At 41.1% G+C, this 26,781-nt stretch overlaps 1 protein-coding gene across 2 annotated transcripts in view; it reads left to right on the forward strand.

The window, feature by feature from the left end:
• The window catches only part of TBL1XR1 (TBL1X receptor 1), a 103,921-nt gene that overhangs the window by 42,419 nt on the left and 34,721 nt on the right, over positions 1-26,781 (forward strand). For both annotated transcript variants that reach the window (XM_032192939.1, XM_032192940.1), the window contains exon 2: positions 3,940-4,004. The gene's annotated coding sequence lies outside the window, so the exon portion shown is untranslated. The remainder of the gene's footprint in view (positions 1-3,939; positions 4,005-26,781) is intronic.

Here is a 26,781-nt window from a genome sequence, read left to right on the forward strand (position 1 = left end):
TATCCTCTGTCCCTCAGATATCCTGTTTTGTTTTGATAGCTGGTTCATGTACCTGTGTACGTGTGCAGGAGTTTGGTGTATGACAGAGCATTTCTGAAGTGTGGAAGTTGTGCAGTTCTTACGTGATACAAGTGTATATATAAGGAATTTCTTCCAAAAATCCAGGAAGTTAGCTTTCATCAGCTTTTTGCTTATTTCTGACATAATAAAGGCCTTAAAAACAGAACAAAGATTACGAAATGATTTCTCAGTTAATAGCAGAGGAAAGCTGTTTCAGGTAGAGTTTGGGCAAACAGGTGGATGGATGCTCCGTGGGGAGCTCTGGGACACTGTGAGCGATCCCTGCTGCAGCTCCCTGTCAAATGGCCATGGGACCCCGAGAGCAGCCCCGGGGCTGTCGCTGCCTGCTGCGTGTCCTTGGGGAGGAACTCTTGCTACCAGCCAGTTGCAAGTGATGACAGCTTTCAGTGCAGTCTTGCATGTGGTCCAGTATTTTTTTTTCTTCTTCTTCCCACTCATACATACATGTTTCTTTAATTTTTTTGGAGCTGGCATTTATCTCAATTCAGCTTCTGTGTCAGATCCAAAAAGCAGATGTTACTGTAGAACTGCTGAATAGTTTTTAAAAAATCTCATAGATAGTCATGGAAGCGTGCTTACAAGAAGTAACTTTTGATTCTCTCCGTGTACGTTCCAGGCATGGCAGTGGTAGAATCACCGCTAGTTTTGTGTATGCCTATTAACCAAATGAAAGGAAGGATTCAATGGAGTGATTAGTTTTCAATTTAGGCTTTTAAAGCTATTGTCTGATGCTTTTTGCAGCCTAGTTACTGGGGGGAATATCCAGGATTTAGTTATTTTTAATTCTGTTTTGATTGGGATGCTCTTTCCAGATACCGAGGCCAGATAAAAGTGGGATAATGGAGGAGAATTTAGTAGAAAAGATCGTGTCCTTGGAAGGCTTTTGTAATTCACAAAGCACAATGTTTAACGAGTAAATTTGTTGTTAAAGCTCAAATAGCACAAAAAATCTCAGAAAGCAGTATAAACACTGTGATCCGAAGAGGATTAGAAGAAAAGGGAGCATGCAAGATGAGCAGAAGCAGTCCTGAACTCGCGCAGCTGCCTTCTCCCAGCCGTCGCGCTCACCCAGCATTTCCCACTGCAATTCTTTGGGTGCTGGATAGATGGGGGAAATTTTAGGTGGCAGTACTTGTAGAGGAAGTCGGTGACAAGTTTATGCAAGTAGTTTTTAGAGAAATCCTTGTTTTGAGGAGTTTGTGTTCGGAGCCAGGTAAAGAATAGCGTTAAGGAAGGGCGCACGGTGGGTTTGTAACTGGACTTCCGCTGCCTGGAGCCCTGCAGTATTGTCTTCTTGGCCAAAGGTACTTCGTGTTGTTATCTGCGGCCATCTTGCAGGATTGGCTTTTTTGGAAAACGCCAGCCAAGTTTTATTTCTTTTTCAACTGGTGTTTTACCAGCTTCAAGGGCATTTGGTGGATTTCTTTTAGGTGTCACATAGTGTACCTGTTACTACACCTGGTCACCTGGTTAAATCACTATAACCGGTCAGTATATAAAGAGAGAGAGGCTAAAATCAATAAGTTACACCCGTCACCTGTGTTATTTCAAGGCGTGTGCCAAAATAACAGAATCCAATAGGATAAATTTGGAAGGAAAAGATCTGCTGATGAGGCGTTTGTACTCAGTGCTGGAGTCTGCAGAAGGACATGGCAGTGTTGTCTGAACGTTTCCGTGTCGTTTCAAGCACAATTACTCAAAACCAGAGCCTACAACCAGCTAATACAAGCAAGGAATGAGCTGGTGAACCGTTTCTTTTCTTGCTGTCTGCTCTCTGTGGTCTTTGCCTTCAGCTCCTGTGCGGGGCACGCTGACAAAGGTGAAGGCCTAGAAGGCCCTTGCCTTCCCTCACCAGCTCTGGACCAGGGGCTGTGTGTGGCTGGTTGCCCAAGGGTGTGTTGGAAGGAGGCGGTCTGGGTGTAGTGGAGACTGAAGAAAGCCTTTTCTCATTGAGGAGGGTTGTTGATGTTTGTGCAGTTGGCCCATTATGTATGTTTGCCACCTTCCTTCGCAAACGAAGTAACACAAGCTAAGCGTGGCGCTCAGCAGTGGGCAGCACAGCTCTCCTCCGCCTTCCTGTGCACCCAAATTTTGCTCTGATTTAAACTGCTCTCTAAAGAAGAGCACAGATAGTGGTTGTGTGCTGCTTTGTGTTGTTTTTAAGGAAAACTCTGGTTGCAGGAAGGTGTAACGTTTGTTTATGGGGCTGCTGAGTGGGCTGCTAAAGCCTTCTCCTCAGTGCTGGCCCACAGCTCGGGATAAAACAAACTTTCGGACTAGCTCTGCATGGGAAACCATGCCACTTGGCGAGTGGAGCTTTCCTCAGCCTATTTACATAATTGCTGCGGTACCAGCACAGCTACGCAAGGGAAAAAGAGCATGTTTGCAAATTCTTGCAATTCCCTGCATACTTGCATTCTTCAGCATCCTCTGCAGCAGCTCCTCTACCGCGCCGATGTGGTTCTGCCCACCGTGACAGCACGGTCAGATATTCTAAGAATAAAATATGCCCAATTGCTGCAGGTCTTTGGTTATGTTTTTTCTTGACTGGCTCTGAAAACTGTTTTATAATAAGCCATCTCTTCCTGGTTAAGCTTGGAAATGGCATGCAAGAGCTCTGTGTTGATCAAGAGCCCTGGAAGCTGTAGTTACTCTTCCCTCATAGTAAAAGTTTTTGAAAAGTTTACAGATGTTTTGTAAATAGCCTATTTTTAGATTAAGCGGGTAATGCTTTATTAGTCACCCATGTCCATCTGTCCCCCTTTCTGCTCTTTGAGTAGGCGATTAAATTATGTGCTAACAAGAAATGTAGTGTACAAGTATTTGCACAGAGAGTAATCACTCATAAATATTAGTGTGAATAAAAATTGTTTGTCGTTGATGCATAAAAGTGGGTACTTCTGTGCATGGAGTTGATGCATACTGGAAGAGTGCTTCTACTTACCTATTTTATTGTTAGGTGCATAAAATAATTACTATTGATATTTCAAGAAAATTACTAAAATACAGAAGAGTATGGATTTTTTTGGACTACTTTTTTCTTCTGTTTTTGAAGATGGGAAAGATTTCCCGTGAATGTTCCCCTGGGAAGATCTCTGTTATGTACACATCAAATGTAGCCAGCAGCTAGGGTGAGCTGTTCTCTCAGTTACTGAGGGCACTGCAGGAGGTGATAAACTGTCTGGGTGCACGGGCACACCTGTGTACATAAACCGAGTTATTTAGTGCAAGAAGTGTTAGGAAAACAGATTTTTTTTTTTTTTAACCGCTTCTCAGGGGATGCAACTGTTTTGGAGGAGAGGTCCTCAGTCAAACCACTGGAATGTTAATTTTTGTTTGGGGCTTTTCAGGGTGTTTAGAAGTCAGTAGCTGAAGTTTATTTCCAGAAGAGATTTGGCATGGGCAAAAGGTATTTTAAGCTGCCTATTTTGCCTAGTTAGCTTCCCAAAGCCTTTTCTGGAAAGTTAAGTCAAATCCAGACATCAGGATTTTTATACACAGGTTGTTTTGTTTATGCGTGCTCCTACTGAATGGGTGCAACTGTCTTAGAGGTCTGATGGTTTAAGTGTTCATTCAACAGGCTTATTTGTTCAAAGGTCTGTATTTCAGGCTCCCCGCAGGAGCAGTTCTTGTGATGTGGCAGGATATATGCAAAAAGCCAGCTCCGCTTGCTGTTCTGTTCCTGATCACCTCTGATTTAGGCTGTATACAAATTCGGCGGTGATAACTGAGCTGCTTAAACAGAGTAGGCTGCAAGGGCCATGCGGGCGTGTGCTTGATAATACTAATCATGATAACATCACTGGTTTCAGAAGAATAAATATTAATTTTTCCTCTGTTGTCTCATTTCTTTTTCAGCATCACCCTTTTGTGGCAAGAGACACCTGAAAGGAAAACTTCCTCATATCAATGCACTGCCAATGGTAAGTACCTTCTTAACTGACTAATGGTGGTGTGGTTCCTTCCTGCAAATGTAAGGCAGATTCTGTTGCAAATTGTATTTTTAGAGTGGCTACTTTTTTTTTTTTTAAGTTGACAACTCTTTTTTTTTTTTTTCCTAAGAAAAAATCTAGACCATTATTCTGCTTGACAAAATATTGAAATTGTTTCTCTCTTACCCAGCGGAAAGTAGGGCAGCATGTTAATTTTGAAGCAAGAAGTGTGACTTGACAATGACATAGCTCATCCTGTTGGTAACTGTTTTTGCTTCCTCTTTTGGCCAAAAGCCTGTTCGGGGCAAGCTGTAGATGAGCTGAGTGCTCCGTTGCCTCCCCTTGGGTGCTCTCTGCATCTTGTTTCAATACTAACAGTTTCTCCTATTACAAATCTACACAGTGCCAGGTGTATTTTGCTTCAGTGCGTTTGGCAGTACAAGACTAGTGAAGTTAAAATCTGAGCTCCTCTAGAAATAGGCTTGGTTGTTGCAATCTTCTTACTCTCATCTCTGGAACATTATTAAATGTTTTAGATTATTGGAGAATGGTATTTGCAGACTGTCTTTATGGTGTATTTATGCTTTCTAATAGTTGCACAGGTGAAAAGCAGAGGTGAGCTCTGAAGAGGACTGGAATTTAATGCTCTGGCTTTGATTACATTCAAATAGTCTTTCAGCAGTTCTGGTATCTTGTGTTGTTACATGTGAGGTGTATTATGAGGGTGTTAAATGCAGTGTTAGACTTAAATAAATGCATAATTTACCAGCTTGCATTTCGGGCATCTCTAGATCATTATGTTGAGTGCAGAACCTAAGGGATGGTATTTCTAACCACCAACTTTGAAACTGAATTTGGGATCCAGGAGGTTATCTGGATTCCTTTGTTTTGGGGGGCAGCATGGATCTGAAGAGTCTGTAAATCAGTGGTACCTTTGCAACTCCACTGTCGTTGTCCTGTGAGCAAAACGGCACTCAGAGTTTGTGCGGATGTAACCGATTACTTTGAAATGTACTAAGTGATTCTCTTGACTCTTCAGAACATCACGGAGTGAAATGTAATGCAGCATGTATTTGGCCACTAAGCAAAGCAAATATAACTCAGAAATCAGAAGATCTGCACAAGTGTGTATGTCATTTAATAGCCTGATGTTTAAGCTCAAAATCCAGCTTATATGTGTAAAGTTTATATTCACTTGGGATGAATTTCAGCTGTTGGGAACAGATTTGTTGAGTGAGAAGGCGCCGTTTTTACCTGGTCACGTAGCCTGGCATTTTAATTTTCTGAAACTGAAACTAGCAGTGGGCTCAACCTTTTCCATTATTGCTAAGTTTTCATTATTGTTGTTGACCTTTTTCCAAGAGAAAGCTACTCTGATTTACTTTTGTTTTGTATTACTTGAGCGTGTTTTTAGTTATGATTAGAAATACAGGTTGGTGTTACTGCTTCTCTTAAAAACATGACTCATTCCATATTAACCTAGTCCTTATACTTCATAAAATTTTAAAATACCGAGAGAGTGCATTTGAAATGTTACTGCGTTTTGTCCTACTTTTCCCCCTGCAAATTATGTTAGAAATTCAGAATTGCACAGTCTCAAGGGCACACTAGTTGTTACAGGGATCATAAAACATACTCAACTGTTACTTGTAGTGAAGTGAAATACTCTTCACTCCTTTCTTTAAGAGCTGCATTTGTTATAAGAGGGTTTATTTTCCTATTCTGGAGATTCCTAAACAATTACTCATCTCTTAATTAAAACTTTGAAACGGTTTGAATGTAGTTTTAAGAGCCAAGCTAGACACATTAATCATCATCCCCAAAATAATCATATCTTACTCTGGCTTATAGTAAAAATTACTTTCACAGGTTTGTATTATGTTTTTCTCTTTGATGTGTGTAGACAAAGTATGAGACGGGTTGACCTGAAGAAAGCAGTTTGTGTTCTTCCCAGAGTGTTTTGTTTAACATGGCTTCCCAGATTCAATACGTGTATTTCAATCAGAAATGCATTTTTGATTCCCTTGAGAAACGATACTGACATTTTTGATCAGTCTGTTAATCATGACTGTCAGTTCCATTTCTTCTTAGTCAAAAAAAAAAAAAATCACCACTAAAGAAAGAGGAAAAAAAAAAAACAACACTAAAATGCAGAAGTTACACATCCTCTTTTGGTTTTCCTTTGCTTTACTATTTTAAAGATGATTAAAAGATGCTATTTTTTGTATAGAATATGGTGTGTAAACACAAATAGGGTAGAATATAAGCTAATCTTTAAACATTGGAATTGTTAGCATTTTGTTTTTAATCGTGTATTTATACTGTGATCAGGTCTTTTAAAACAGTGTGGCTGTGGTCTAAGTGTAAGGTGGAGTAAGTTGGCATCTTAAAGGAAAGATGTGAAAGCTTAAAAAAAAAAAAAAAAAGGCCTCGAAGGCAAGGGAAATTAGTATCTAAGAATACTTTTTCTAGGATTTCAAAGGTTAATTTCAAGGCTGCTAATGGGTTGCTTACTCAAGGTCACAAGGGTTAATGAATGTGTTGGAAATAAAAATCAAAAGTCCTGCGCCTTTGGCCTAAGGGCAAGATCAGATCAAATTTTCCATAAATGTTTTAGCAAATTATTATTATTATTTTTTTTGTTATGTGATAGAAGAGGTAGCTTACCTGAGAGATATTTCCTTTGTACCTTGCAGGGCTTCTCTTGTGAGTATTAGAAGCAAGGCTGTTTGCCTTTGTTTTATGAAATTAGTGTTCTTTTTCTTTCTTTTTTGTGCCTGTGTGTGTGTATACATGAATGCGTGGCTATATACAGGTGTGTTTGTGTATATACATGCATATGTGTGTCTAGCTATTTAAAGGAGTGTACAGAAACACTAGAAACTTACAAAAAGCTGGGAAGTATCTGTTTTTTTTTATCATACAGCAGCTTGCTGTGATGGGTTTAATTCCACAGGAGGTAACCAGAGGGGCTGTGAGGGAATCAAGCAAGAAAGGCAACGTGGAGGCTTGTTAAGAGGTGTCCTGAAAAACACTCTTTCCAGGTTCTTTTAATGCATGGATGGTTTGACCAAGTCAAAAATCAACACACTGACCCGTCAAAAGGTCTCCCTGCAGAAGAAAATAAAGTATGTTACCGTTTATTACAAGCTGACACAGGCAAAGTCTGAGGATACGCAGCGAGCAGAGTTGCTGAGTCTCCAGAAAGGCAGGGTCATCGCAGCGAAGTCCATGGCCTCATAGTCCTTTGGGGGGAATACAAAATACAGCGTGCATTACAACTCGTAGGCGTCTTAAATCCGTTCTTCTGGACATTTATTTTTGGGTGAATATATCATACCATGTTTTGAAGGTGTAACACCAACTGTACGTTATGCCAACTGTTCTTACAGGTAAGAGACTTGTTTTAGGAGGACAACTCTGCAGGCACTAAGTCTCTTAGGTCAGGAACTTCCATGGGTACCACACTGTAGTGTAGCTTCAAACCCAGCAGATTTTGCTCAGAAACAGCAAGAGTGGTTGGAGGAGCTGGGCAGAATGAACAGGACACTCCAAAGAAAATTCAGTGAAAGGATTAGAAGACATCTGACAGAAATTCTCCAAGACTGCAGCAAGAGTTTTTCTTTGAACCCTACTGTGGTGCCATCTGTGGAGTCTTCCTGTGACCTTTCCACTCCTTTAAAGACAGCTGAAGGAATAAACGAATGTAGCTGTTGCCTGTGGTTCCACAACAGATAAACTCATCTAAACGCTTCCTGTCGGGTTAACTTTCTGCAAGTCCATTCAGTTAAATGGTTCCACGCAGGGTAAGGCAGGCAAGGGAGATGGCAGGAGCCTGCAGCCAGATCTGGAGGAGTTGGGTGAGGCATGGAAGTCCTGCCTCTGCCAGTGCTTGCCAAGAACAGTAGGAGATTGTGCCACCAGCCCCAGGGCCCTGGGGTTTGCACAGGAATTGCAGTGCAAAGGGAAGTGAAAAATTATTAGTTGTTGCCCTGAGTCTGTATGCCAGGTTTAGGCCAAGTCACGGGAGTGCTAAATGTTAGTAGGCCCAAAGACTGGTTCAACAGAAGCTGAATGCCATGTCACCGTCAGATATATGTGTGAAAGAGTTTCTGTGGACGGACAGACCTTTAAAGAGTGGAAGAGCTTTAAAGAGTGGAGAGAGAAGGTGGGTTTTTGTTAAACCGTGACCCCTGCTTTCAAAGGGTTATGAAACCTGGCAGTACTTAAGACGTTGGACACAAGGCCCGTGAATAGTTGCTTCAAAATAAATAGCTCTGCAAGACTAAAGCCTTTATTCTTCAAATACATATGTGTGTATGTGTGACTTCAGGTGTAGGAATTGTTCTTTTGAGGTGTAAGAAAGAAATACTTGAGTGCGTAAAGCTAACCAAGCTTGAAAGTGTTTTCAGTGGTAGAGCCTACAAATGCTCATAAAATTTATTGTTGAGGGATTTGGCTGTACAGCTTACGGAGTACGCTTTTAAAAGGAAATTATATATGTGTATTTCTAGCAGTTCCTGAAATAGTCTAAACTGAGTGATGACATGAAATTTTGGACTGTTTTGCTCCTTCTCAAATCAATGGATGCTATTATCAATGAAGAAAGGTGGATTGCAGTGTTTTTTTGTCTGATAATTGGTTACAGCTGAAAAATTGTGTTCCAGAGTGTTCATCCATAAATCGTATTTATTGGATCAGCATGAATAAGCCGATCTAGTGGTGTATGCACTGAAAAAAGGAAGTGCTAGTAATATGATACAGAGGAAATACTGACTGTCTACTATGATAAGGTGTGTACTGCGATAAGAGAGTTTATATAGAACGGCATTCTGGTATATTTTTGGAAGTTTTTTTTAATTATATATATATATATATATTTTTCTTTTTTTAAAAAAAGAACAAGTTAAAGCCACAAGTAAGATCTCTCTCTGTTTCGGAGGGAAAACACCCCCTTGCCTTTTTTCTACCATTAGTTGAAGTTCACTACTGTATGATTCAACCGAAGAGGAAACCGCTCTTTAAAAATTACAAGAAATGGTGGCTCTCTTTTGAAGTAGCATTTGTTGGAGAACTTTCTCTGCTGATTCTGTAAGCGTTTACAGTTCAGAAATAAGCTTTGACTAAGAATTCTCGGCAGAATCATAAATATGTAATTATGTAAGCAGCCAGGATATGTAGCCCCTGGCAAGTACCCAGTGCAGTGAATCACAAGAGCAAAGGGAACTGGGCCAGTATCAAACTAGAGGAACGTCCTCTGTAATAGGGTGAGGGCCATTGCTGTTTCTTTCCTATTGCCATTCCTAGTTTCTTAGTCTTAAAAGCACCCAAAACAGGGTGTTTCTGCTGCAATAGGTTGTCTTGTTACCACTTTTTGTTTTCTGTGTTCTTCATCGTCTTCCTCCCCCTTTGCCTCCGCTGCCTTGGGCTTTTCTTTGTCTTTACTTCTTTGCACTGGTTTTGGTTCACAAGTTAATAGCAGCAGTAGTAGTGAAGCTAGCACTGGATTATATCAGACTTGATCGGCATGCCGTCTGTTTTATGAAGGGGGAGATCGTGTGTTTCTGCTGTGGATTCACTGCCATATGCCCATGGTGGAGTCGTGTAACCTGGAATGACCCTTCTTCCAGTCTGTGAATGATTGCACGAAAAAATTGTAGCGTAAAATGAATAAGAAATGTAGTGTTAAATGTTCTTGATGGTGACTAGGTTTGTTGCATGTTAAAAAAGTAAACTGGCTATGAGGTGTAGGTGAGGTAGGATGTTCTGGAGAAGACTTAAGGGCAGGCCCCCTTCTGTCTGAGCACACGAGTGTTGCCTTCCAGAGAGGAGCAGTGCTGTTTCATATTAGTACGCCGCTTGTGCAGTCGGGTTGTGATCCTGGTTTCATTGTTGTCAACAGAAAGTTGATATTGGTTCAACTCAACAAAAGTAAAAGCTCCCCTTAGTTTCAGTGGTGTAGATGCTAGGCGATAATGAATATTGCTGCAAAACAACAGGAAGTCTGTAGGCTGGGGGGAATGACATTGAATATATGTACGTTATTTGCTCAGGAGAGACTTGAGATAGCCACCTGCTAGCCACCGAAGACCAGGTGCCCTACGTCTGCATGGCCATCAGAATGGATGGCAGACCTGGAAACGTGTCCTTGGATGTGAAGCCTCTAGTACTCCATATCAATAGAATTTAAGATGGGAGTAAATGGAGGTCACGTATTTTCTTCTTACTGTGATGTAATGAACATATTCAGGACAAGGGATCAGAATCCTCCCAGGGTTTATATTGCATGTATGCATGTAGGATCCATGTCCATGAATTTAGTGTTTGCACAAACGGAGGGTGTCGATGTCAAATGTGAGACATCGTTGGATTCCTTGTCCTCATTACAGATGTTCACGGCATCTTCCCTGTTGATTTAATTTCTTTTGTTGTAGATGGACAGTATTTTCTTATGGTCTCCTTGGGTGCTAAAAATGTTTTATCATATCTTAAGGTATTTGACATCCGTTTCCAAAAACTAAAAAGTTAAAGCCAGTAACATAAATGAAATTAAGTCCCTCAAGAGAATATAAACTTCAATAACCTGGCAAATGGAATTTCATAAAATAAAAATAGTCATTTCACTGTTTTTTTTTAAGGTTGTTCTGTGTTAGTGTAGTCACCAGATTTTCTGAAAGCAGTGATGCACATCTGGTAAAGAGAATAATACAGTTAGTCAATGTGCATGTAAGATGGACTATGAAGAAGTGATTTTAAGTGCGTGCTTATTAATGGTGACCTAGAAAAAAGTCAGTGGTAGTTAAAATGAATAGAGGGCAGATGAACTGTCAGCGGATTCTTTTTTCATGAATAAAAGAAACAAATTTAAAACTATCAGGTACATAACACACAAATTAACGGGAAAAATAGATGGTCAAAGGTTAAAGAGGGAATGAAAACACAAGTTTTATGGTCACAAGATCAAATGAGGCATTAGTTAATTTTCCTTTTTTGGTGCAGTTCACCAGGAGTTCAAGTAATTCAACTGAGTGATTGAACTGGAACAGAGAAGAGTGCCAGAAAAACTGATTACTAATAACATAAACAGAGAAATAATCAAATGAACTTAAGACTTGATGTCAGCATTTCACATTAAAATGCTTTTGAAAAGACTGAAATTCCTTTCTAGTTGCATGGAACCTGATTTACATAGAAAGCAAATTTATAACAGCTATTCTTGCAACAGTTGATAAATTATTCTGCTAACGAGCTGTTAGCATGGATTTAACCGAGACATGGGTGAGGCACAGAAGGTGTTTTCTAGAGACTGACCATCTGGGATTTCGGAAGTAACCTGAGGAGTAGGTAAGGGTGTTTGAACCCAAGGAAGCGTTATTGTTAATTATATAAATTGCAACTGGAAACTGTGCTAGAAATGCTGAGGTTTTGCTCTAAACGGAAGATGCCATACAAGTTGCTTTGAAAAATGTCATTGTAAGATCTGTAAGGTGAAGAGGGGCTTATGGTAGGAATAGGAAAGTGATTATGCTGCTCACATGCAAGGCAGAACTGTTAAATCCCACTGCTGGTAGACCTTGTCCAAGAAAGATGAATGGAAAGGGAAGGAGGTGCGGAAGGGGACCACAAAATGGTGAGGGAAGAGCAGAGTTTGTCTCACAATAGGACAGTAAGAGGCAGATCTAATTACTTTCTCTACATATATGAGGGGTTGCCAAACACTTCAGTGAGTACAAGTATTTTTATTTTTTTATGTTAGATTGAAGATAGCACTAGGACGGACAAGAAGAAATGAATATATCTTGGCAAGGAGTATATTCAGCCTGGAATTTAGAAAACAGATCTCATCCATCAAGGGAGAAAGATTTTGCGATAATCTTCTAATTATATAATGGGACGCCAAAAAAAAAAAAGCCTCACTAGTTTTGAGATGAGCACTTGTTATTGCGCACTGGTCCTCCTAACAAGCACTTGTTTGTGGCATTACAGTTTTTGCCTTTGAAAGATAAGGGAGCTTAACGTTTGTAACCTGCATCAGCTGTCTTTCAGCTATTTTCTGCTGAATTAGTTAAGTTTAACTTGTAAATCATGCCCTCCTGCTAGGGAGCAGTTTTTGTCCTGTGGCCCTGGGAGAAAACAACAGAATGAATGCTAACGCCGTAGCTCAGCAAATTCAGAAGCACGTAGCAGGTCTTGGACTGTCTTTTCCATTTTTTTTTTTTCCTCTTGGTCTGATTTGGAAGACTGCTTATGTTAATCAGTTATGTTAATATCTTTCCATTTATACTTTGAAAAGGAGTGTTACGTACTTCAAGTCTGAAGCCATCCAGAGAGAATTCATAATATCTGTACATACCAAACCTATAGCAAAAATACTCGTTCGGGGTTCCTTAGCTTCTGTTGTTATCCCAAGATTAATGTGGGACTTTTTGCATTATGCATGAGTGGAGAAACGTCAGCAAAGGCAAAGCTTGAGCAGAGTGGCTCTGGAAGTGCCAAGTTACAGCTGTGGGTGATGTTTACTTAAAAAGATCTCAACTATGCAAGCCTCCTAAGTTAGCAACCCCAGTGCTTGCTTTTGAAGAAAAGCACTGCAGCCTAAGCAAAGTTAACTCTTCTGCATACCCTTGTGACTTGTAACTCTTCCAGTGGAAAGTCCACCGTGGTGTGTAGGCAGTGTCCTGTGTAGGGAAAGGTGCACTGGGATACTAAGAAGAGATTTATGTTATAGAATAACACACTTCCATTTTTCTTGCCCAGGCAGCATGCTCATTTGTGTTTCGAACAGTGCCACTTCCCTGGGAATCTTCCACTGGGAAATGAATGTGTGTCACATAAATTACACACAAACACACCTAACCCTCGCCTATCTCTGCTGGCTACACCCCTGAAAACTGCCTAGAGGTCAACTAAAGGGCCTGTTTGGGAGCACAACTGGGGAAAACGTGACGGCCTGGTGTTCGTCGTCCTTCCTGGATGCCTCGTGTGAGCTCGGTATCACGCAGAGCAGTGGGGAAGATAACACTGCGGCGCGTTCACACGAGCAGCTCGCCGCACGCTGTGCCCGAGGTGAGCGCTGACACTGTGCAGCCACTGCCTGCGTGCTCTGAGGGTGTTTGCAGAGTGACTCCATGGCTCACTCTGCTTTAAATGCACAGAGCACTCACCCAGTGTCTCTGCTATCACGCGTTGAAATCCTGTGATGGGAACGGTGTAATTAGGAAGCTTAGTTAAAGGATTGGGTGGGGGAGACACTTGCAGTGAAGAGTGTGTTCCTGAAGCGTGGCTGACTCGTCAGTAGGGCAGAGAGCCCCCTGACTGGCCATGTATGCTGAGAGTTTCATAGCAGACATCTCGGGTTAAGCAAAAAGAGCAGTGCTGTAGAAAAGCAGGAACATGCTGAGAGGGGGAAGGGAGCGGTTGTTTCTGGAGTGACAGGCGGATGCTGAGAAATCCTCCAAGCCCGAGTGCTGTGCTGCTTTCCTGAACCGGGTCGCAATGGGAGAGGCGGCCAGGAGATCTGAGGTGTGGACTTGGACGTAGGAAAGGCATCTTGTTCATCACCTGCAACCAGATCCGGGCAGTCTGGAGGGTTTGGTCACACCTAGGAAATCATTTGTTTGGGGAATCTAAATCTACTATTTTGATATTTGCCAAATGAAGAAAGAACTCTAGATAAGACAAGAGCACGTATAATATTTTGCCTCGCTATCCCTTTCTAGAGTTTGAGCTGTGTAATAAGGCATCCCCTAGCTCAGCCCAGAGCAGACGCGGTGCCTGTTCCTGTGATGCCTCTTCCCCTCCTCGTGCCGCCTGTTCCCTGCAAGCACTGCCCTGCCCGCTGAGTCTAGCTCAGTGCTCACGTTTCTGCCGCGAGCGTGGGGACGAGGGGAAGGACCCATCTGTAGGAGGCTGTTACGTGGCTGCTAAAATAATAGCAATATGCACTGTCACTGTTAGTTGTGTACAGGTCGTTTTTTTCCGAACCCAGGATGGATTTGTTACACAGCTCCTTATCTAGCTCTGCTGCACATAACCCAAGGGTTAGCGCTTAGCCCTGTTACAGTACGAGAATATTTCATTTCATGGCCCAGAGAAGATATTACTGAATTCAGATAAAGATGGCAATATTCAACAATATATTTATCCTGACTCAGAAACAACGAGCGCTTTAGGAGCGATGAGAAAAGCTGTGTTACATCTCAGCACTTTTATCTTTGAAGAGTGTTGGATGCTTTTTGCATGTTTGTTAAAACACTTTTTCCTAATTGGATGTGCCAGGAGGACATAATCAGCAGCAGCAGAGATGTAGGCTATTTGCAGGACCTTGATCAGTAAGAAAGATTGGAGCAGATGGTCTAAGGAAAATATATTAAAACAAAACAACAAAAGTCCCGCGCAGGAGGTTTTTTTTGTTGTTGACATTCTGCTTTTATGTTGTTTATCAACCTTGTCTGGATAGATTACAATCTCTTCAGCACAGGAACTAAGCCTTATATGTTTATGCAATGTTAGCACAATGGGGCCCCGATCTTGAAAAGGGGTCTTTGGGATGCTGCCGTTGTTCAAATAAATAGTGGTAGTAATGTTCATAATGTCTGGTTTTAATTGTTGGGAAGGTTCCTTGAGCAACGAGAGAGCTGTGTGAAATAGAAAAATGTTAGTGAAATGAGTAAAATCCCATGATGTGTTGCATGTGTTGCTTTTTAATCGTCCATGGGTTTTGGTAGACCTTTTGCATACCTCCATTTTATCCAAGTGTACATAACCACATCGCAGTTCTTGTAAGGCTTTGTATCAATGCATACCGAGCTGTACTCTGATATAAAAGATGACGACTAACAGGGTTTTTTCAGGTTTTGTATAACCCTGGCCTTCCAGCCTCGTAGTGCACTTGCTGTCTGTTTTGCCAGGCAGCTCAGCCTTGTGAAGCCTGCACGTGGGCTACTTTGGCTTTTCCTGCCCCGCACACCCACACAGGTTGCCACCTACTCCCCAGCACACCCACACGGTCACCTTCCTCCAAGTGACTTCCAGGAGCTCTGGTTTGGTTCAGATTCCCGTGTTACAAAATGATTTGAGGGACAAAGTAAATAGGGGTGGACTTGGTAACACAGTGCTGTGCTGTGAGAAACGCTGCCATGTAAACACAGTTAATTTGGGTCTAAAATTGGGTCGTTTTTTAATTACATTGCTGGGGGTAGTTCAGACTTAAATAGTTTGCTTCGCAATGTAAACAGGAACAAAAATGGATCTGCTGTTGTCTCATTCCAGCACTTCAAAATACAGTGTATGTGTGTATATATATAAATATAATTTGCAATAGGTCTAGAAAGTCCTACAAACTTTTTCCTGCCTGCAAGTGCTCTCAGTTTTCTTGTTGACATAACAAGCTGTATTCTCAATAATGTCTGCTGTGGCATGCTTGCAGGCTGCCCCTTCTCACCTGAATGTTGCTATTCTGAATAAGCGGACAAATTTGCTTCACCTGAGGTAGATCCATTTTGGATCTATTTTTGAATAACAGTTTAGAAAGCTTAGCAGATTTAGGAGCCAGAGTTAAACCCCCTGATCACTTGACAGAGCTATCCTATTCTTCTGACTGCCTTACGTAGTCTGCATAATACTTTTTGCTCTCTGTCCACAGAGAGGTGGTGTACATAAATAACACAAGTGTTTTTCCTTTTGTACTGCATGGGGTCATCAGATTTCTCTCTCTTCTTAATTGCAGTTCATGGGAAGGATATGATGGCAAAGGATTCATCATTTCTGTGATTACATAATGTAATATTCGGTTATAATAATTCACTTAGTGTATTAACTGAATGAATTCAGTTAAAATCCGTGGAAAGGCAGCTTCACAGGCATCCTTGAGGGGGATGCTCCTATCAGGAGGTGCGGCTGGCTTGAATGCCCGGGTCTGTGGTTTGTCTCAGCAGCTCCAAGGAACCTGTGGGGTCTGGAATAAGCATCCAAAGCCATCATGCTCCAAAATGGATGCTCGCCTACCAGCAGCAGGGGTTAAGTGCCCGTTCTTGGCTTGTTCTTCTGCTATTTCAGCTGTGTTTTGAAGAAGTTTTTGTTGTGGGTTTTCTGTGTGGTGTGTATGAACCAGCACCTCCCAGAAAACCACTTGTCTGCATTTTCATAGCATACCCAAAACTATAAATTCTGTCCCTATTTCTGTTAATTTTATGCAGAAACCCTGTCAAGTGCCTTTCACTTTGTAATGTCATTTTTTTTCACCAAGGAGAAGTGTAACTAAAAAATAACTTTAAATGAAAATAATCTTCTCCTTCTGCCGATAGTGTTTGCATGTTTGAAGATGAGCTGCTGCAGTTCCAAACTGATTCGGAACAGGAGAAACTAAAATTATAGAAACTGGGCCTTGATTTGGTGCCAGTTTGTTATCAACCAGGCCTTGTGAGGCTGATTGCAATGTTACAGCCACAGAGGGAAATTAGCTTATCAAATCTGGGCTCCGGTATTTATTTGTAGCTATAGGGCACGCTGATCCCCACAGCCATTGCTTGAATGAAATTCACTGATAATGGAAAATTTCACTTAGCTGGTTGAGCCCATCCTAATCCTGAAATGTTCTGAATGATCTGCTTAGGGTTTAAGTATTTTTCAGCATATAAAAAAGGAAAAGCCCAGCAAGGTATAGATGGGACCACGTTCATCTTTCCTTACTTATCTCCTTCAGAAGTACCCTGCAGCTATCCTGCTTACATGTGTGACAGTTATTAGGGAAAAAAAAAAGAGTGTACAATGGGTATAAAAATATCCCATGTGATGAAAGTGGCTTTGGATCCCAGCTGGTTTTGTGTTCTGTTTCTTCTTGCAGCTGGTTTTCTTTTCTCATTTTTGACTCCTCTAGGTTTTAATAGTTGTAGTCTTGGAGTGATTTTTTTTAAGATAAAAGGGAAACCTAGGAAATGAAAAACATAGTCCTGTTGCCCAGATAGCAAATGATGATTTTAATAATCCAGGATTCTCTTCGCTCCCCGTGGATTTAAAGGTGAACCAGCCACGTGCAAAGTTATTTGCAGCTACAGTTGATTTCTTTGTACCAGTAGTTTGGCATGGATAAATACATAAGAAATTAAGCAGGTGGCACAGGGCCCCAGGTTTTGGGTGAATCTTAAGGCTAAGAGGAGGATTTTTTTCTTTTTTTACAAGACACAGTAAAAGAAGGAGCTGTAGAAGGATGTTCTGTAAGAGGTGTTATTAAGAAGCCTGTGCTCCTGCAAGCTGATAAAAGGTGATGTGACTTTATACCAAGAGGAAAGACAAGCAGCAGTGATTACTGTTTCATTTCAAGTCTGTCTTTCAGAGATTTCTTACTATTCCAAATTAATCTGCTATAAAACTGTAAAATGTACTAGTATCCACCAAAATGGGAGCTCAGATTATCTCTTGTTGAAGAGAGAGTCTGAAGTTTATTTAGGGAACGGTTTCTATGTAATTCTTTCTCTATTTCTGTTTCTTCTCTATGCCCAGATATATCCAAAACAATGAGTCCCGCTTCTCTTTCAGCAGAAGACTCGAGGCAATCCAGAGTGTATTGCCAGGATTTCTCTTGCCAACTCTCCATCTACAGTGAGCCTCTCCAGCACGCTCTCTTTTTTTTCCCACTTTTTCTGTGGATAGTGTCAGGTATCTGGAGAGAGAAGGGGAGGAGGACTGTTTTCAAGGCATGTCACAAAACACAAACCAGAAGAAAACTCAGTGGAATAGGCCATATTCTCAAAAATGTGACTGACCACAGTGACTTTTGACCTCGTCTGAAAAACTCAACGTAATCCAGTTTTGCTGGAGAAGTCCTGAATTACGTGATTTTACAAAAGTGGCAGAGAGTTCCCTGCTGGCTGGACTCAACTGCTCTTTTCCATGCTAGAAGAGAACTGGAGAGGCCAGAGAGAGACGTCGGAATATGGCCATATGTAAAGCACTCCTCCAACTTGTGTAGCTGGCAGTCACCAGCTGATTTGATCTGAACAAGGGTGGTTTTGTGCAGGATACCTTAAGCAGGTGCCTACATCTTTCTGTTATTGATTAATAACGAGTATTGTTAGAGTTATTGCTCTTCTAGTGGTAACTTTAGATCTAATAGTATGTTGCAGTCTTACATTTCATAGCAAGTTGCTTGCAGTACTAGCAGTCAAAGCTAGTCTCTGGATGGGAAATAATAATTATAATAATTAAGATCAGGGATTTCTTACCAGTGTCACCTGGACAGTCACTCTTCCCTCCTCCATGCTGCACAGGAACTTTAAGACACAGCCCAGTCAGTGTCCAACCTAGCTTCATGCAGATGAATTACTTCATGATACCTTTTCTTCCCCCTCTCTGAATAGACTTCTGTAAGGAAAAACGTCTGCACCAGCTCATGTGATGTAATAAAGACTGTAAAAATACAGTATGACTTCTGTACGTATAGTTGCCTATAATGAGAGTTAGGTGTAAGGGTTTAATTTGGGAAAGTGCACAATAGGAGTATTGTAATTTAGCAGTGGTTGACATGTCTCTCAAACTCAAAGTAGGTTGTACTATAAATATAGCCTCTTGTTTTGCAATTGACATTTTGCTAGTGGGTGGCTAATTGCTAATTTGAAGGGAAATAGACCAGAGATCTAATATTAATAACTAATTAATAGTTATGCGGATATTTTAAGTCTATTTTTCTGCTTATTTATAGGCATATATTATTCATGTGCTGTGTATCCTTCTTTGCATATACATGTTTTATTCTGAAATTTTTGCTTCAGTAACGTTCAAGCCTGTGTGCTTTTGCAAACAAAAGCTGGAATGCAAAGGCAAGTCGGTCACAGATCTCAAAACCACTTTCAGAGGAGGATGATTTGGAAGTATGAGAATGGCACTTAAAAATGTTTCCTTAAGAAAAGCCTTCCTCTTGAACCAAGGCCTGAGAGGAAGGCCAACAATGTATTTGCCTGCCTTGTATCACCTTAAATTGTAATTACCAAATCAGCATCGGTACCGTCTGTTTTCCTGAGTATAAAGTAAAATGCAGGGAAATTCTTAGGCCTCTGTCGAAAGCAGATAGCTCGTACACAAACTGAAGAGGAGTGAAAAGAGAGGGGCAGCTCACAACAAGCTTGGCTGAGAGCAGAGAGCAGCAACATTGGCTCAGGTAGGTGAACGTGGCCGGTCTGTGACTCTCCTGCCTGCTCCCCTGGCCTCCTGCTGCCTCTGGCACACCTACACTGGGCTGCAAATTAATGAGCGCTGGCGTGGTTCTTGCCTTTTACTGAAATCTTCATTTGTGGTAGGGTGGAAAGATTACGTGAGAGGTGCATTGTACTTCGCATGTGCCTGATATTCTCAAATCTGTTCTGTCACATACCCAAACAGTTCTAAACGCGTTCCTCTAAATGTGGTGGAGCAGTTGCTGGGCTCTGCCTGCTGGCAGCAGAGTTTGTGTCGTGTTTGTATCTCGTCCCTCTTGCTAGTAACTGCTGTCAGCACTCAAATGAGTAACTCGCAAGGAACAAAAGTTGCTTTCCCACTATCTGTGGAGTTCACATTATTCATTTCTCTAGCTGTCCTAGGAGATTTAAGCTGTGTCCTAGAAAGCATTTGCTATTGCTGGATTAAAACCTTGCTGGCTGCTATCTGTGAAACTCACGTGTTAGAGAAAGCATCAGAGGGGCCTCTGACAGCACACTACATCTTCTGTGTTAAGGTTTCCTCAGCATTTGTTTCAAGTATGGGGATAAACCTATCATTAGTGCCGAACTTGTAATAAGTAGATGTACTTTTCTGCCTTTTTGATACACTTGAGGGTAGTGTGCTGCAGCTGCTCCTTTGCTGCAGGGCATGCTTGAAGGTAGCAGTGGTGTGGGACTTGGAGTTTCCAAAGCCCTCCTGGCCACTGCCAGCACCCTTTGGCAGGAGGTGAGCAGCCTGCCCTGTCCCTCATGGCTGGGCCTGCCCTGTCCCCCAGGCCTGCCCCGACGCACGCTGCACTGCAGCTCGTGGTGTCTGGTTGTGAAAGAAACAACCGGGGACAGAATTATGCCACTAGCTAGAACCCTCAACAGCATGCTTCTTGCATTTTCTTCCAGATATCCAAAAACATCAATCGTTTTTTTTTTTCTGGCTCTAATGCTGTGTGTGACACAGCTCTGGGCAGGGACCCAAGCAGAAGCAGCTTGTGGCGTTACTGATGTGGGGCACATAGCAGAGAGAAAAGGTGTCTGAAGCGCTGCTTTTGGGTCCCACCGCTTCGAGAAGTGCTGAAGGTTCAATTATTCTCCATGTGCAAAATGTTGTTGGTGCTTGTCCGATTCACAGTGGTCTTCTGAGGAGGGACTGGCACCGCCGAGGCCCTCGTGGCACTGGTGATGGGAGCTGTGTGTAAAGGCAGATAATGAGGCACTAATTTAAATGCTGCAGGAGACTGGTCAAGGATTTATTTTGCACTTTTTTTGACGCTGTATGTTTTTGTGACTCCTGTATGACAGTACTTTTATTCTCAGTTCCATGTGATTGAAGGAATACTGTATTGATGTATCTGCTTACTGCATACTTACTGCATGTCCTGTAATTAGCGTAGTCCTGTTAATTTCAGTGTAGCAGACAGTCATGAGGTACACATTTAAAATCTGTCTATAAATCTTGGCAGATCGAGATTCTGTAATAAGTTTTTAATCTAACACATGAAAAATTCACAAAATTTCTCGTGTTTCAAGTGATGACTTAAATATTTTCCAGTCTGCTAAGAAGCATATCTGAGTCTGGGAAACTCTGCTTGTCCTTGTAGTGTTTGCTTGCTAATCTCTTCTATCAAAAATAGTAAAGCATATTTATCAAAGTACTAATATAGCAGGCCACAACACTTGAAGGATCTTGAAAATTATCTGTATGCCAGTTCTGGTAATGAAATGAAAGCATACCATGCTCTAGGAATATCGATCAATAATTTCTGTACAAAGTTCTCTTGCTTTGAAGTGCCACTGAGCTAGTGGCAGCAGCAACGTCTAAGATCTTCGCATAGCCTGTGAAAGATTGCAAAGACGTTAAATAGCCTGATTTCTTGGAAGTAAGTTCTTGAGTAACTGTTACAAGTAAGTTTTGAGACTTTGTAATGTTCGGATTTTCTGGTTTGTTTTGCATGTATGTATTGAAATATGTTCTTCCATATGAATGAATTTTTTACCCGTTCTCTCGATTTTTTTTTTTTTTTTTTTTTTGTATTTTCTTGTGTTCCATAAGTACTTCAGTACATGTGTCTTCAGCTTCTACAGTTCTCAGTATGGTATTTTCCTGGAGAAACATTTAACTTTTTGAATAGCACCAAAGATTGGTGTCTGTTTGCAAACATTTTTTTCATCTTAAATTACTGAAGGCCCTTTGAGTGTGAAAATGAAGTAATAGGGCTTTCCACAAACATAAGTATTTTTCCGTGTAATTGGAAGATGTTTTGAAATACTGTCTTTAGGCCTTTACAGCCAAGAAACCAATTACAGGCATGGTTAAAAAGTGATAGCGCGTATTAGTCAGATTATAACAAGATTCTAATAATGTAAAATTGCTGTGTGACAAATTAGTTTGTATAGATTTTGACAGTTGTTGCCTTTAATAAACTAACTTGTTAAGCAATATGCAGCTGCAGTGTTTCCAAAATTGGCAAAAAATAAACTATATTTCCATGTCAAAGTCTTTTCCATAAAGCGGGGCCATGAGTGTGCGTAAGCCTGTTTTGAATTGTTGGGTTATTTTGTGAACCGGTCTGTCCCAGGACAACTTTGGCTCAGTAAGCAGATGACCTGAATATTATAAAGAGCTACTTTTAAAACTCTGGCACCTTCTTCTCATTAAGTATTCTGTTACTTCTGACAAATGTAATCTTTGGGCTTGGCATTTAGTAAACCAAGGTTTTCTCTTTTTTCCATGTAATTTATGAATAAACGGTGATTAGATTGATGTTGCCTGTTTATTTTCACCACAGACCTGAGCCAAGAACTTAATTTGTGTCTCCTGAGACAGTGGAACAACTATGTTGTAACTCTATATGACTATTGAATTGCAACTCTGAAATCCAAGAGCTGCTTTCCCTCTAGTAAAGTGTTACTGGAATGCTGTAAGATAATGCTAAATCTGGAAAAGTTCTAGAAAACCTACTCTTCAATCCGTAGCTTTATTGTGCTTCCATATCCTGAGCTATGTTCCAGTTGCAGGTTTGAAAACCCCTGTGGCTGGCAAATGACGTTTGTATCTGTCTGCCTTAGCAAGTCGCTATTTTTGGTGATATGGATATTAATTAGATAACTCGCTTTCAGCCCAATTTAGAACTAAGTCACACTATTTTTATATGCGTAAAAGCAAATTAAACCTCAGTTTGAGGTCTGTGCTCCATCCCTGAAGTGCCACTTTATTCCCTTCCACACTTGATGGACTGCTGGCGTAATGTACAGCCTGAGTATGAATATATTCCCCATGGTTCCTACAAAAGGAAGGAAAACTTCTGGCATTGGCTCTTCCTTTTTGGAAGGAAGCAAGGCTCTTCCAAGACATGGTAGCTGCTCAGCAGTTCGGCTCTAACCTTCTCACAGTCCAAGAGCGTTAAAGGCAGATCTCATTTACACGTGTCCTTGTCTGCTGTCACAGGTGGTGCTTGCACTTTTCTCCAGGGAGAATGTGGTGGCACTTAGTTAAAAGGGGTGATTGGAAAGATGAAAGGTGCTATTTTTCAGCTTTTTTTTTTTGTTGTTTTGTTTTAAGATTCTTAGTTCTTATCTTTATTTGTGGTGTGGGTGAACCTCATGAATTCAGAAGCAGGCACAAAGTATTCGGTGGCTTTTTTGCTTTGGGAATGGTGATAGCGATGCAGGTTGCTGCCTTAAGCTAAGTTGCTAGAGATTGTGCAAAATGGCAAGAAAAATTTTTTTTTTTTTTAAAGGCTGCATTTTCAGTAAAAAGAGATGTAAGCTCATATGATCATTTTTAATGAGTATGTGAAGCAGCTCCAGTAGCATTTGCAGTACCATCCATAAAACAGTGCAAGTGGAAGCAACCTTTAAAAATAAATAATTAAATACTTTTGACCTTTTGCCCAGTTTAGTTAAAAAGGGGAAAAAAAAAATCCCCGTGTTTGATTTTTCACTAAGAATGTACATATAAAACTTGATGGCTTTAACCCAAATAGTTTGAATTATGACCAGGCCAAAGAATTGGAATAACTTAAAAAGAAAGAATGAGAACTTCAACATCTTGTTTCCAAAATAGCCAGACCAAGTAACTATATGCAATCCCATGAAAGCTATAAGCAATACACATCAGTTCCTTGGGAGCGTGCTACAGAATACTAAAGGAAAAGAAAAAAGGGGGGAGAAAAGGGGAGGAAGAGAGCCTGTCTTCCATGCATAGAGAGTACTGGGCAGTAGGAAATGAAAGCCGCTCTAAGTTGTTTATTTCTTGGGTTGCTTTTAATTATGTTTGAAAGACGTGTCTCATATGAAGGTTGCATGGCATGATACAGCTCAAAAACCTGTCTGCTGAATGTATGCACCCATCAAAGCACACAGAGATGTGCGTACCGCTTCCTTGGTGTACCTTCAGTAGCTACTGGAACGTAAGACTCCTGGAGTACCTTCAGTGGTCTTTGAAAATATCATGTACAATGTAATATATGGCTTCTTAAATGGGTGAGTTAAGGAAATTTGGTGTGTGTGCGCCAGAGGATTCTTGCAGCGGGGCCTCGCTGGGCGCAGGTGTGGTTGGACCTAGCATACCATGCTGTAAGCTTTGTTAACTGTGGAGGCAGCCCGTGCTGGTGGGGCTGTAATCTCCATGACCAGGAGAGGTGGGCAGGGGGCACGGCTCGTGCCGTGGCTCCCCAGCACGTCCCACTGCTGCTGCCGGCCCCATCTGCTCCGTCCCCTGTACTGCAACACGTGTGCAAGGGGTTGGGTGGATCATGTGTTGACCTACCCTGCATTAAAACCTTTTCTGTGGTTCTTTATTTCAACTTGGATAACAATTCAAGCAATTCCCCATGGTCACTGAAGGCTCACCAAGCCCCGCATCGGCACGCTTTTACCGTTCAGCAGCCTTAGGGCTTTGGAGTCTTGCTCGCTGTGATGGGTGTTCCTTCTTTCTCCTGAAATTGCTAAGTCTGCTGTTGTCAAGAAAATGTCATTTTTATCACGCTTACTTTGTGATTAAAAATGCTATTCAGTAACTTGCGATCTTAAGCTTCTGCTATAAATGATGTATTGTCAGTTTAACTTCTGATACTTTGATTGTGCTGTTTGGAAGCTGGGGAATTACAGCAAAATATTTAATATTTAGCAGTGAGTGCAATCATACTAAAAAATTAAACGGATTTGCTTATGTTTTGTGGAGCAATTCTAAGATGCTGACATGAATTTTTCAACCCAAGAGTTTGGTTTTCTCAAAGCCGCCTCTCCTATTATGATTTTTTTTCTCTTTCCCCCTCCCCAGGTACGGCAAAAAGGAATCCGTAGGGCTGTTTGCAGGGACAAAATGCAGGAACGAGTCGCGTCCTTATAGACGAACCAGCCCTTGTTTAGTGACTGCATTACTTGAATTTCAGTTTCTCTGCTGGTGACATTTGTTGGTTGGATGGTCTTTGAAATAGAGGGATTAGAGGGAATAAGTGGTAGTGAGCAGATCGAATGTCTCGGTGATGACATTTTGTTTTTGTGCAGATGGAGGGAAAATCAGACCAGGAGTTATGCTGTGCTTGTAGGACAAACTAAAGATAAGGCCTCATTCATGCATTGAGCTCTCTGAAAATCCAAAATGCGTGCGTTGCTCTAAGTTCAAGATTCAGGTTTTTATTCAGTGTCAACTTACATGATACAGATTTTCTGTACACAAGCTTTTCATTGCCTTAGCTGCATTCTTTGTTACAGCCGTGCTTATCATACAGAAAGAAAACAACGTCAAATACTATTAGCAGGTACTCCAGTGTGGAAGAAAGCAGTAAACAATACTACTTAAAAGTGGATAATTTCTCTCTCCCTGATGGGACACATTCAATTTATAAAATGTGCATCAATACTTTTTATGAGCACATCATTTACCTTTTTTTCTTTTTTTCCTAAGTGTGCATGATCAAAACAAGTAAAACACACGGGTAGTTGTTTGTTTGTTTTAATGGATTTTTAATAAAAAATGAAATTTGTTTGTTATTAAAAGAAAAATTACATTGACTAAAGAAGTCCAAATCTAATAGCAGTAAGGATTTCAGTTATAATTCAAGGAAGTGGAGAATCTGTAACCAAAATTGCTGCCCAAAAGCTTGGGAGGGTTGCAAACAAACAGCATTTTAAGAGAGAAACTTGGTCTAGTTTGGGTAGCGATGTTCTTTTAATTTAGAGAAATGCAAGACGGACTTTTTTCCCTATATTTCTTTAAGTTGGCAAAACTAAAAAGGTGGTGGGGAAAAAAAAGAAAACAAGGCAGGATGATATGGGTAACTGTGTGCCAGTTCCTGAAAGCAAGGAGGTGCTTCTGGAGCAAGGGTGCCTGGCTCCAGGCTGAGCCAGGAGCACGCCCTAGTGGCAGGCTGACCCAGCCTGGCATTGTGATACACGGTCATGCAGCTTGCTGGATGCTAATTCAACTAAAAGAGTGGATTTTTAACAGGTTTTTGTTTATTTGTTTATTTTTAATTTACCACATCTGTTGCTGACCTCTGCCAAAACAAACACGGTGTATTTACATTATGCATTGTCATGTTTGTTAGTAGTGGTCTGATAAAATACCTGCTCTGTAATTAATTTTGAAATGTGGAAGTAATACCTATCTACTTTTTGTATAGTTTTTAAATGGGCAGATATTTTATGCTGTGTTGAGAAAGATCATGATCATGAATTTTTACCCTGTGAGCATTTTCATAACAGATACCATCATTAAGGTTGACGTTTAGCCTCACGTAAAATGTTGGTTCTCAAAATCATCCATGTTTTTGAATTGGTTCCCGTTCTTGTCCTCTCCCTCAGGCTGTTGTTCTTTTTTGTTTGTTGGTTTTTGAGCACATTTTTAGCTGCTCCATTCCTCCCCAGCTGTTAGGTTTGCAGGGTTTTTTATTTGGTTGGTTTTGCTCTTTTTTTTTTTTTTTCCTTTTTTCCCTCCAGGTTCCCTGAAATATTTCTAACAAGGCATCTTGTAGGAAAGAGAAATAAAAGACAACTCATGCAACTGCAAACCAATCCACAGCATTACTGTGGAATGAACATTTGAAGACTAAATATAGTAAGGGAAATTCCACCCTGTGATGTGCTTCATTTCACCACATCACTTGGTAGCAATACAATGAAAGGTGAAGTTTTTATCCTACATGCTACGAATTCTATACACGTCACTAACTTGATATTAAAAATTAAAAGCAGAAAGGGTAGCAACCCTGTTCTTTCTCTGTAATGTGTAAGGCTTTGCAGGACACGTCATAATTTTTACTGTATTTATTAATTTGAAACCTGCTAAAGTTGTTCCCAGGATTAGTACAGTCTGGGGGATTCTCTGGAGCTGTGTGATGCCGAGGTGGGCAGCTGCTGGGGTCTGTCTGAGGGCTGCTGGCGCTGCTCAGTGATGCTCAGAGCCCTGCTCGGTTGGACCCTGCCTCGAAGTCGTGCTGTGCGCCCTCTCAGCCCTCTCCATCCCATGGCAAATTAGCTAACTGTAAACAGGTTTCCTGTTGCTGTTGGAGGGGAGGCTAATAGAGCAGTGAGTTTGTGGTGCTGTTTGCGTTGTTTTTATGTACGCTCTGCGGGGA

This window comes from Aythya fuligula, chromosome 9 (assembly GCF_009819795.1).
Source record: "Aythya fuligula isolate bAytFul2 chromosome 9, bAytFul2.pri, whole genome shotgun sequence".
In the NCBI taxonomy this organism is placed as follows: Eukaryota; Metazoa; Chordata; class Aves; order Anseriformes; family Anatidae; genus Aythya; species Aythya fuligula.